This window comes from Ranitomeya imitator, chromosome 1 (assembly GCF_032444005.1).
Source record: "Ranitomeya imitator isolate aRanImi1 chromosome 1, aRanImi1.pri, whole genome shotgun sequence".
Taxonomy (NCBI): Eukaryota; Metazoa; Chordata; class Amphibia; order Anura; family Dendrobatidae; genus Ranitomeya; species Ranitomeya imitator.
Window position 1 is genome coordinate 1,166,107,240 of NC_091282.1, and position 12,164 is coordinate 1,166,119,403.

Sequence of the window (12,164 nt, forward strand, 5' to 3'; positions counted from 1 at the left end):
ACCTTGCAACACCTGAGGGGGGGTTAAAGGTAACCTTTGAAATTGGTTCAACTAGGCTTCGGCCTACACTATGCTCCTCTACTCCTCCTGCTGACCCTGGGCTCAAACACCGCTAGTTTTTGCCCGGAACTGCTAGCTGCACAGAGAAAAACACCAGTCAATGTGTTAGTGGGGTTCAGCAACGCCAGCTGTTCCCCTGCTGTGTAGTCGGCAACGTGTCCAGCACAAGCCACGCTGGCACAACAGAACAAAAGCTGCCACCAGTGCAGGCTTCGGCCTACACTTTGCTCCTCTCCTCCTCCTGCTGACCCTGGGCTCAAACAACGCCAGTTTCTGCCCGGACATGCTAGCTGCACAGAGAAAAACACCAGCCAATGTGTTAGTGGGGTTCAGCACCGCCAGCTGTTCCCCTGCTGTGTAGTCGGCATCGTGTCCAGCACAAGCCACGCTGGCACAACTGAACAAAAGCTGACACCAGTGCAGGCTTCGGCCTACACTTTGCTCCTCTCCTCCTCCTGCTGACCCTGGGCTCAAACAACGCCAGTTTCTGCCCGGACATGCTAGCTGCACAGAGAAAAACACCAGCCAATGTGTTAGTGGGGTTCAGCACCGCCAGCTGTTCCCCTGCTGTGTAGCTGGCAACGTGTCCTGCAAACGCCACGCAGGCACATGAACTGAAATTGAAGGGAGCCTGCCCCCCACCCCCAGGTGTTTCTATGTATAACAGCCACCTTGTACAGCAGTACTGCTGCATTTGTACAAGGTGGCTGACTTTTTGTCCTTGCCCACGTGGAACTCAAAACGTACAAAATGTGTCTCATTGAGACCATTCCACTGTCCCTGAGGTGTGACTTTCCTTTCTAATGATACGCAGCACCCCCCTTGGTAGCGCTTCCCGTCTTCTGACATCATTGGTTGGCTTGTTGCGCCTGTGCGTCCGCCCTGCCTGAAACAATGCTCCTCGTTGTCTTATTTTGACTGCGAGGGTGTGATTGATGGGCACGAGCAGTGCATATCTTCGCCTGTCTTAACTCATCTCCTTCCGCCTTCTTCAGACTGTGCAGCCTCATGGCCGCGGCATGCGAGAAGGGATCAGCAGAGGCCGCCCAGTCTGAAGCAGGTGTAAGGACGTGTGTGAGCGGCCAAAATATTTACTGCTCAAGGCCACGAATCACAGCACCGCAGTGTGACTTTATGAAAAGGCACTGTGGGTCTGGGATTTATGGCCATCGTTAACCGCACCGGCCAACATGAAATGAGGTCATAAGACGGGCAGCTCTAACAGGGCATTGCCATGGGATAACACAAGAGCGCAGACTCCTGTACAGCAAATAACAACGCTCAGGAAGCTGCGCCAAGCACCAAGGCGTTATTTGGGACACCTGTGCTGCGTCTCCTTAAAAAGCCAAGTCACGCATCCACTACAGTTTGACTGTAGAATGGGCTAAATTGTGTACGTCTTTCATTCAGCGTGTGCAAGTAGACAAATTAATAGAGCAACCTTTCACTTGTGCAGCATTAATACTGCACAAGGTGTGTCTCTTGTACTTTGTAACACCTGAGGGGGGGTTAAAGGTTTCCTTTGAAATTGGTTCAAATAGGCTTCGGCCTACACTCTGCTCCTCTACTCCTCCTCCTGCTTCAACACGGGCTCTAACATCGCTAGTTTTTGACCGCAAGTGCTAGCTGCACAGAGAAAAACACACGCCATTGTGTTAGTGGGGTTCAGCAACGCCAGCTTTTCCCCCACTGTGTAGCCGGCAAAGTGTCCTGCAAACGCAACGCAGACACAAAGCTGCCTCCAGTGCAGGCTTCGGCCTACACTCTGCTCCCCCTGCTTACCCTTAGCTCCAACACCGCTAGTTGGGGCTCTAGGAAGACAATCTTTAATAGGCAACGCATCTGGGTTCCAGCACCGCCAGCTGGTTCTCGGCAGTGTTCTTGTCACAGGTACTCCCTCGTGCCAAGCCTGGTTTCAGCACCGTCAGCTGTTTCCGGGTTGTGTCAAGCTCACTGAGACGCCTATGCTTGCCCGGTCGTGGTGCGGTCGGGTTAGCCAACTCCAGGGTGCCTCCAGTTTAGGAGCTTCCTATGTGGGCTGCGTGAACTGGTAGTCAAGGCTGGTTCTGTAGTGCCAGTAGGCCCAGCTCCCCCTGTCGGACTGTTGGGGTTCGGTAACTGCGGCTGCCTCGCGGCCTAGCTGTTCTCTCCTCTCCTGTGGGCCTTGTGGTCCACCACCTGGTTCCAGCACCGTCAGCTGGTTCCAGGCCGAGCCTTTGGCTTAGGTGCCTCCTCCTGGGTATCCGAGTTCCGCCAACGTCAGGCGGTCCTTGGTAGTGCTTTTAAGCGCGGGCACCTACAGCTTAGTAACCGGGTTCCAGCACCGCCAGCTGGTCCTCGGTCGTGCCATTGGCTCTTGCACACTGGGGCAACGCATCTGGGTTCAAGCACCGCCAGCTGGTTCTCGGCAGTGTTCTTGTCACAGGTACTCCCTCGTGCCAAGCCTGGTTTCAGCACCGTCAGCTGTTTCCGGGTTGTGTCAAGCTCACTGAGACGCCTATGCTTGCCCCGTCGTGGTGCGGTCGGGTTAGCCAACTCCAGGGTGCCTCCAGTTTAGGAGCTTCCTATGTGGGCTGCGTGAACTGGTAGTCAAGGCTGGTTCTGTAGTGCCAGTAGGCCCAGCTCCCCCTGTCGGACTGTTGGGGTTTGGTAACTGCGGCTGCCTCGCGGCCTAGCTGTTCTCTCCTCTCCTGTGGGCCTTGGGTTCCACCACCTGGTTCCAGCACCGTCAGCTGGTTCCGGGCCGAGCCTTTGGCTTAGGTGCCTCCTCCTGGGTATCCGAGTTCCGCCAACGTCAGGCGGTCCTTGGTAGTGCTTTTAAGCGCGGGCACCTACAGCTTAGTAACCGGGTTCCAGCACCGCCAGCTGGTCCTCGGTCGTGCCATTGGCTCTTGCACACTGGGGCAACGCATCTGGGTTCCAGCACCGCCAGCTGGTTCTCGGCAGTGTTCTTGACACAGGTACTCCCTCGTGCCAAGCCTGGTTTCAGCACCACCAGCTGTTTCCGGGTTGTGTCAAGCTCACTGAGACGCCTATGCTTGCCCCGTCGTGGTGCGGTCGGGTTAGCCAACTCCAGGGTGCCTCCAGTTTAGGAGCTTCCTATGTGGGCTGCGTGAACTGGTAGTCAAGGCTGGTTCTGTAGTGCCAGTAGGCCCAGCTCCCCCTGTAGGACTGTTGGGGTTTGGTAACTGCGGCTGCCTCGCGGCCTAGCTGTTCTCTCCTCTCCTGTGGACCTTCAGGTCCACCACCTGGTTCCAGCACCGTCAGCTGGTTCCAGGCCGAGCCTTTGGCTTAGGTGCCTCCTCCTGGGTATCCGAGTTCCGCCAACGTCAGGCGGTCCTTGGTAGTGCTTTTAAGCGCGGGCACCTACAGCTTAGTAACCGGGTTCCAGCACTGCCAGCTGGTCCTCGGTCGTGCCATTGGCTCTTGCACACTGGGGCAACGCATCTGGGTTCCAGCACCGCCAGCTGGGTCTCAGCAGTGTTCTTGTCACAGGTACTCCCTCGTGCCAAGCCTGGTTTCAGCACCGTCAGCTGTTTCCGGGTTGTGTCAAGCTCACTGAGACGCCTATGCTTGCCCCGTCGTGGTGCGGTCGGGTTAGCCAACTCCAGGGTGCCTCCAGTTTAGGAGCTTCCTATGTGGGCTGCGTGAACTGGTAGTCAAGGCTGGTTCTGTAGTGCCAGTAGGCCCAGCTCCCCCTGTAGGACTGTTGGGGTTCGGTAACTGCGGCTGCCTCGTGGCCTAGCTGTTCTCTCCTCTCCTGTGGGCCTTGGGGTCCACCACCTGGTTCCAGCACCGTCAGCTGGTTCCGGGCCGAGCCTTTGGCTTAGGTGCCTCCTCCTGGGTATCCGAGTTCCGCCAACGTCAGGCGGTCCTTGGTAGTGCTTTTAAGCGCGGGCACCTACAGCTTAGTAACCGGGTTCCAGCACCGCCAGCTGGTCCTCGGTCGTGCCATTGGCTCTTGCACACTGGGGCAACGCATCTGGGTTCCAGCACCGCCAGCTGGTTCTCGGCAGTGTTCTTGACACAGGTACTCCCTCGTGCCAAGCCTGGTTTCAGCACCGCCAGCTGTTTCCGGGTTGTGTCAAGCTCACTGAGACGCCTATGCTTGCCCCGTCGTGGTGCGGTCGGGTTAGCCAACTCCAGGGTGCCTCCAGTTTAGGAGCTTCCTATGTGGGCTGCGTGAACTGGTAGTCAAGGCTGGTTCTGTAGTGCCAGTAGGCCCAGCTCCCCCTGTAGGACTGTTGGGGTTTGGTAACTGCGGCTGCCTCGCGGCCTAGCTGTTCTCTCCTCTCCTGTGGACCTTCAGGTCCACCACCTGGTTCCAGCACCGTCAGCTGGTTCCAGGCCGAGCCTTTGGCTTAGGTGCCTCCTCCTGGGTATCCGAGTTCCGCCAACGTCAGGCGGTCCTTGGTAGTGCTTTTAAGCGCGGGCACCTACAGCTTAGTAACCGGGTTCCAGCACTGCCAGCTGGTCCTCGGTCGTGCCATTGGCTCTTGCACACTGGGGCAACGCATCTGGGTTCCAGCACCGCCAGCTGGTTCTCGGCAGTGTTCTTGTCACAGGTACTCCCTCGTGCCAAGCCTGGTTTCAGCATTGTCAGCTGTTTCCGGGTTGTGTCAAGCTCACTGAGACGCCTATGCTTGCCCCGTCGTGGTGCGGTCGGGTTAGCCAACTCCAGGGTGCCTCCAGTTTAGGAGCTTCCTATGTGGGCTGCGTGAACTGGTAGTCAAGGCTGGTTCTGTAGTGCCAGTAGGCCCAGCTCCCCCTGTCGGACTGTTGGGGTTCGGTAACTGCGGCTGCCTCGCGGCCTAGCTGTTCTCTCCTCTCCTGTGGGCCTTGGGGTCCAGCACCTGGTTCCAGCACCGTCAGCTGGTTCCGGGCCGAGCCTTTGGCTTAGGTGCCTCCTCCTGGGTATCCGAGTTCCGCCAACGTCAGGCGGTCCTTGGTAGTGCTTTTAAGCGCGGGCACCTACAGCTTAGTAACCGGGTTCCAGCACCGCCAGCTGGTCCTCGGTCGTGCCATTGGCTCTTGCACACTGGGGCAACGCATCTGGGTTCCAGCACCGCCAGCTGGTTCTCGGCAGTGTTCTTGACACAGGTACTCCCTCGTGCCAAGCCTGGTTTCAGCACCGCCAGCTGTTTCCGGGTTGTGTCAAGCTCACTGAGACGCCTATGCTTGCCCCGTCGTGGTGCGGTCGGGTTAGCCAACTCCAGGGTGCCTCCAGTTTAGGAGCTTCCTATGTGGGCTGCGTGAACTGGTAGTCAAGGCTGGTTCTGTAGTGCCAGTAGGCCCAGCTCCCCCTGTAGGACTGTTGGGGTTTGGTAACTGCGGCTGCCTCGCGGCCTAGCTGTTCTCTCCTCTCCTGTGGACCTTCAGGTCCACCACCTGGTTCCAGCACCGTCAGCTGGTTCCAGGCCGAGCCTTTGGCTTAGGTGCCTCCTCCTGGGTATCCGAGTTCCGCCAACGTCAGGCGGTCCTTGGTAGTGCTTTTAAGCGCGGGCACCTACAGCTTAGTAACCGGGTTCCAGCACCGCCAGCTGGTCCTCGGTCGTGCCATTGGCTCTTGCACACTGGGGCAACGCATCTGGGTTCCAGCACCGCCAGCTGGTTCTCGGCAGTGTTCTTGACACAGGTACTCCCTCGTGCCAAGCCTGGTTTCAGCACCGCCAGCTGTTTCCGGGTTGTGTCAAGCTCACTGAGACGCCTATGCTTGCCCCGTCGTGGTGCGGTCGGGTTATCCAACTCCAGGGTGCCTCCAGTTTAGGAGCTTCCTATGTGGGCTGCGTGAACTGGCAGTCAAGGCTGGTTCTGTAGTGCCAGTAGGCCCAGCTCCCCCTGTAGGACTGTTGGGGTTTGGTAACTGCGGCTGCCTCGCGGCCTAGCTGTTCTCTCCTCTCCTGTGGACCTTCAGGTCCACCACCTGGTTCCAGCACCGTCAGCTGGTTCCAGGCCGAGCCTTTGGCTTAGGTGCCTCCTCCTGGGTATCCGAGTTCCGCCAACGTCAGGCGGTCCTTGGTAGTGCTTTTAAGCGCGGGCACCTACAGCTTAGTAACCGGGTTCCAGCACCGCCAGCTGGTCCTCGGTCGTGCCATTGGCTCTTGCACACTGGGGCAACGCATCTGGGTTCCAGCACCGCCAGCTGGTTCTCGGCAGTGTTCTTGACACAGGTACTCCCTCGTGCCAAGCCTGGTTTCAGCACCGCCAGCTGTTTCCGGGTTGTGTCAAGCTCACTGAGACGCCTATGCTTGCCCCATCGTGGTGCGGTCGGGTTAGCCAACTCCAGGGTGCCTCCAGTTTAGGAGCTTCCTATGTGGGCTGCGTGAACTGGCAGTCAAGGCTGGTTCTGTAGTGCCAGTAGGCCCAGCTCCCCCTGTAGGACTGTTGGGGTTCGGTAACTGCGGCTGCCTCGCGGCCTAGCTGTTCTCTCCTCTCCTGTGGGCCTTGGGGTCCACCACCTGGTTCCAGCACCGTCAGCTGGTTCCGGGCCGAGCCTTTGGCCTAGGTGCCTCCTCCTGGGTATCCGAGTTCCGCCAACGTCAGGCGGTCCTTGGTAGTGCTTTTAAGCGCGGGCACCTACAGCTTAGTAACCGGGTTCCAGCACCGCCAGCTGGTCCTCGGTCGTGCCATTGGCTCTTGCACACTGGGGCAACGCATCTGGGTTCCAGCACCGCCAGCTGGTTCTCGGCAGTGTTCTTGTCACAGGTACTCCCTCGTGCCAAGCCTGGTTTCAGCACCGTCAGCTGTTTCCGGGTTGTGTCAAGCTCACTGAGACGCCTATGCTTGCCCCGTCGTGGTGCGGTCGGGTTATCCAACTCCAGGGTGCCTCCAGTTTAGGAGCTTCCTATGTGGGCTGCGTGAACTGGTAGTCAAGGCTGGTTCTGTAGTGCCAGTAGGCCCAGCTCCCCCTGTAGGACTGTTGGGGTTCGGTAACTGCGGCTGCCTCGCGGCCTAGCTGTTCTCTCCTCTCCTGTGGGCCTTGGGGTCCACCACCTGGTTCCAGCACCGTCAGCTGGTTCCGGGCCGAGCCTTTGGCTTAGGTGCCTCCTCCTGGGTATCCGAGTTCCGCCAACGTCAGGCGGTCCTTGGTAGTGCTTTTAAGCGCGGGCACCTACAGCTTAGTAACCGGGTTCCAGCACCGCCAGCTGGTCCTCGGTCGTGCCATTGGCTCTTGCACACTGGGGCAACGCATCTGGGTTCCAGCACCGCCAGCTGGTTCTCGGCAGTGTTCTTGACACAGGTACTCCCTCGTGCCAAGCGTGGTTTCAGCACCGCCAGCTGTTTCCGGGTTGTGTCAAGCTCACTGAGACGCCTATGCTTGCCCCGTCGTGGTGCGGTCGGGTTAGCCAACTCCAGGGTGCCTCCAGTTTAGGAGCTTCCTATGTGGGCTGCGTGAACTGGCAGTCAAGGCTGGTTCTGTAGTGCCAGTAGGCCCAGCTCCCCCTGTAGGACTGTTGGGGTTCGGTAACTGCGGCTGCCTCGCGGCCTAGCTGTTCTCTCCTCTCCTGTGGACCTTCAGGTCCACCACCTGGTTCCAGCACCGTCAGCTGGTTCCAGGCCGAGCCTTTGGCTTAGGTGCCTCCTCCTGGGTATCCGAGTTCCGCCAACGTCAGGCGGTCCTTGGTAGTGCTTTTAAGCGCGGGCACCTACAGCTTAGTAACCGGGTTCCAGCACCGCCAGCTGGTCCTCGGTCGTGCCATTGGCTCTTGCACACTGGGGCAACGCATCTGGGTTCCAGCACCGCCAGCTGGTTCTCGGCAGTGTTCTTGTCACAGGTACTCCCTCGTGCCAAGCCTGGTTTCAGCACCGCCAGCTGTTTCCGGGTTGTGTCAAGCTCACTGAGACGCCTATGCTTGCCCCGTCGTGGTGCAGTCGGGTTAGCCAACTCCAGGGTGCCTCCAGTTTAGGAGCTTCCTATGTGGGCTGCGTGAACTGGTAGTCAAGGCTGGTTCTATAGTGCCAGTAGGCCCAGCTCCCCCTGTAGGACTGTTGGGGTTCGGTAACTGCGGCTGCCTCGCGGCCTAGCTGTTCTCTCCTCTCCTGTGGACCTTCAGGTCCACCACCTGGTTCCAGCACCGTCAGCTGGTTCTCGGCAGTGTCTTTTGCTCTTGTACCTTCTGCTCCCCATCCTGGTTCCAGTACCGTCAGCTGGTTCTGGGCAGAGCCTTTGGCTTAGGTGCCTCCTTCTGGGTATCCAAGTTCCACCAACGTCAGGTGGTCCTTGGTAGTGCTTTCGGGCACGGGTACCTCCTGCTTAGTAACCGGGTTCCAGTAACGTCAGCTGGTCCTCGGTAGTTCCATTGGCTCTTGGACCTTCGGCTACCCATCCGGGTTCCAGTACCGTCAGCTGGTTCTCGGCAGTGTCTTTTGCTCTTGTACCTTCTGCTCCCCATCCTGGTTCCAGTACCGTCAGCTGGTTCCGGGCAGAGCCTTTGGCTTAGGTGCCTCCTTCTGGGTATCCGAGTTCCGCCAACGTCAGGCGGTCCTTGGTAGTGCTTTTTAGCACGGGTACCTCCTGCTTAGTAACCAGGTTCCAGTAACGTCAGCTGGTCCTCGGTAGTTCCATAGGCTCTTGAACCTTCGGGTAGCCATCCGAGTTCCAGTTCCATCAGCTGGTTCTTGGCATTTTCTCAGCCTTCTTGTACCTTCTGCTACATTTCCAAGTTGAAGACCCTAAAGTCGACGACCCGGAAAACCACCCCGATGACGACGACGACGACCCGGAAGACCACCCCGATGACGACGACGACGACGGCGGAGACGACGACGGCTGAGACGACGACGGCGGAGATGACGACACTGGAGACGACGACCCTGGAGACGACGACATGGAAGACCGAGAAGCAGAAGAACAAGAGGCTGCAGAACAAAGAGCAGAAGAACATTAAGCATAAGACTTAATATCAGAGCAAAAGATATTATCTAAATTATATGCAGAAGAAGACTAAGCAGTGTATGGGGGTGAGTCCGTTCCTCCTCGTGGTGCCCCTGGATAAAGCCTGATGCTGCAGGCCAAACTGAACGCGGACAAATGTAACTTTTGTGACTGGCAGAACGGAAGGTGTAATCTTCCAACTTTTATAGATAACAACTACGGGAATGCCTGTCACAAATGAGAATATGATGAAGAAGTAGAATAGGAAGAATAATAACAGTGGAATAAAAAGAATATGTAGAATAGGAAGAATAATACTAGTTGAATAAAATGAATATGAAGAATGTAATAAAAAAAAAAATAGGTAGAAGATGAAGAAGAAGATGAATAAGGTGAAGAAGAAGTTGATGTCAAAGATGCTGATGATGATGAAGATGAAAGTGTGGGAAAAGTAAAAAAAAAAAAGAAAAAAAAAGAAGGGGAAGGGCGTGGAATAGTGAAACATCAATATCTGACAAAATAAAAAAAAATTTACATACTCAATATCTTTTTCACTCCGAACGTCTTAAAAAAAAACAAAAACATGCTATTCTATTTGATTGGGCTAAACCTCATTGCCTTTAATGTCTCCGCCACCTCCCACAATACATCCTACATTATTCTTGGTTGTTTTCCTTCATGTAGAATGAACCTACAAGGCAAGAAAGGGTTTATTTTAATTCCGATATTTTGGTCCCATTGACTTGCATTGGGATCGGGTATCGGTATCGGCGATATCCGATATTTTTTGAATATCGGCCGATCCTATCCGATACCGATACTTTTCGATATCGGAAGGTATCGCTCAACACTAGTATTAAAGGGTTAATAAAACACACACACATTAGGAAAAAAGTATTTTAATATTCTTCATTTAACCATAGTTACCAAACTTTAGCGCCTGCAAAAAATGTAAAATAATAAACCGTATACTACCTGTCCGCCGTAGTTTAATTAATAACGAGTGTCCCACGACAATGGCTCCTGCAGTGCATCACTGAGGTTACTATAGTTCAAAATCTCACTTTATGGCAATTGCTGCATGGGAAAATTTGTCACACAGCAATGCCAAAAGTGAGACTAGGGACTATTTTTTACAGCGGCGGTCGGATACCTTCCTCCATTCATTGTGTTCCTGGAGCCCCTGGAGATCGGGCGCATCAGATGATGCTGCCGTTCTCCACGGGAGATCGGCGTGGGACACTCGTGGATTCCTGCAGACAGGGAGTATATTGGTTGTTTGTTATTTTAATCTTTTTAACAAATGACACTGGCTTCGGGGATAAACATGACAAGTAATGGTGAGTATGTACTCTATGTATAATGTACTGTATGTCTCTATGTATAGCCCGTACAGAGCCCTGGCAGCCCGCACAGAGCCCCGGCAGCCTGCAAAGAGCCATGGCAGGAATGCACAGACCCCCGGCACCCTGGCAGCCCGCTCAGAGCCCCGGCAGCCGGCACAGAGCCCCCAGCAGTCACGAACAGACCCCCGGCAGCCCGAACAAAGCCCCGGCAGCAGGCACAGAGCCTCGGCAGCCCGCACAGAGCCCCCGGCAGGCACGCACAGACCCCCGGCAGCCTGCACAGAGCCCTTGCAGCCCGCACAGAGCCCCGGCAGCCCGCACAGACCCCCGGCAGTCATGCACAGACACCCGGCAGCCCGCATAGATGCCCGGCAGCTTGCACAGAGCCCCAGCAGCCCGCACAGAGCCCTGGCAGCTCGCACAGAGCCCCGGCAGGCACGCACAGACCCCCAGCAGCCGGCACAAAGCCCCGGCAGGCCCACAGAGATCCCTGGCAGGCCCGTAGAGACCCACGACAGCCTGGACAGAACCCCCGGCATGAACACACAGACCCCTGGCAGCCCGCACAGAGCCCCGGCAGCCCGCACAGAGCCCCGGCAGCCTGCACAGAGCCCTTGGCAGGCACGCACAGATCCCCAGCAGCCCTCACAGAGCCCCGGCAGCCCGCACAGAGACCTGGCAGCCCACACAGAGCCCCCGGCAGTCATGCACAGACCCCCGGCAGCCCACACAGATCCCCGGCAGCTTACACGGAGCCCCAGCAGGCCCACAATGACCCCCGGCAGCCCGCAGAGCCCCAGTAGCTCACAGAGCTCCGGCAGGCATGCACAGACCCCCGGCAGCCCGTACAGAGCCCCGGCAGGCCAGCACAGAACCCTGGCAGGCCCGTACAGACCCCCGTCAGCCCGAACAGAGGCCCAGCAGCCCTCACAGAGGCCCGGCAGCCTGCACATAGCCCCGGCAGGCCCATACAGACCCCCGGCAGCCCGCACAGAGCCACAGTAGCCCGCACAGAGCCCCGGCAGGCCCGTACAGAGCCCCAGCAGGCCTGCACAGACCCTGCCCACACACAGACACGCACAGTATCCGTCCACGCAGCGCACACAGTCTTCCTACCTTCGGAACAGAATGTAGAAGGACAGAAAGGGCTTATTTTTATTACGATATTTGTGTCCCATTGACTTGCATTGGTATCGGATATCCGATATTTTTTGGATATCGGCCGATCCAATCCGATATCGATACTTCTGGATATCGGAAGGTATAGCTCAACACTAGTTATAAGCAGTATTTAAGGCATTAATGGAATATTTGTATCTTGGACTAAGCTGCATTCATATTTCGCTCAGATCACCACTTTAAGTAGATGAAGAGCTGATCTTGTAATATGTCTGCTTCTGGGAGTGTTTAGCTGAGAATGTATATGACAAGGACAGTTTCTTTGAGTCAAAGGGTAAATGAAGGTAAGCAGAAACCCGCAGGCTGAGAGTTAGATGATGGAAATAAAAGGATCCCCCTACAATACAGTGGAAGTCAGCCGAGGCTCTTGTCAACTTGATGCAGCAGGACTACATTGCCAAATTCTCTGTATGAGACAAAGTTCATATATCAAACTTGTTTTCACATTTGAAATAGAAAATGCAACTGTAAGACTTTCTCTTTAAACTCTCATCATTACAGCAGTGAAGTTTCCTGGTGTTTTTTGTGCATTGAACATAGCTACAGCTTAGCTATAAATCATTAAATACTCAATTGTGTGTGTGTTTGAAATTATAAAGTGTTATATAGTGAGATCCATTCTTTAACACTTAGCTGAGCGGCATTAAGAACAATGATCCTTGCCGTGAATCATTTATGATTTCCTGGGAAGACATTGACATGTA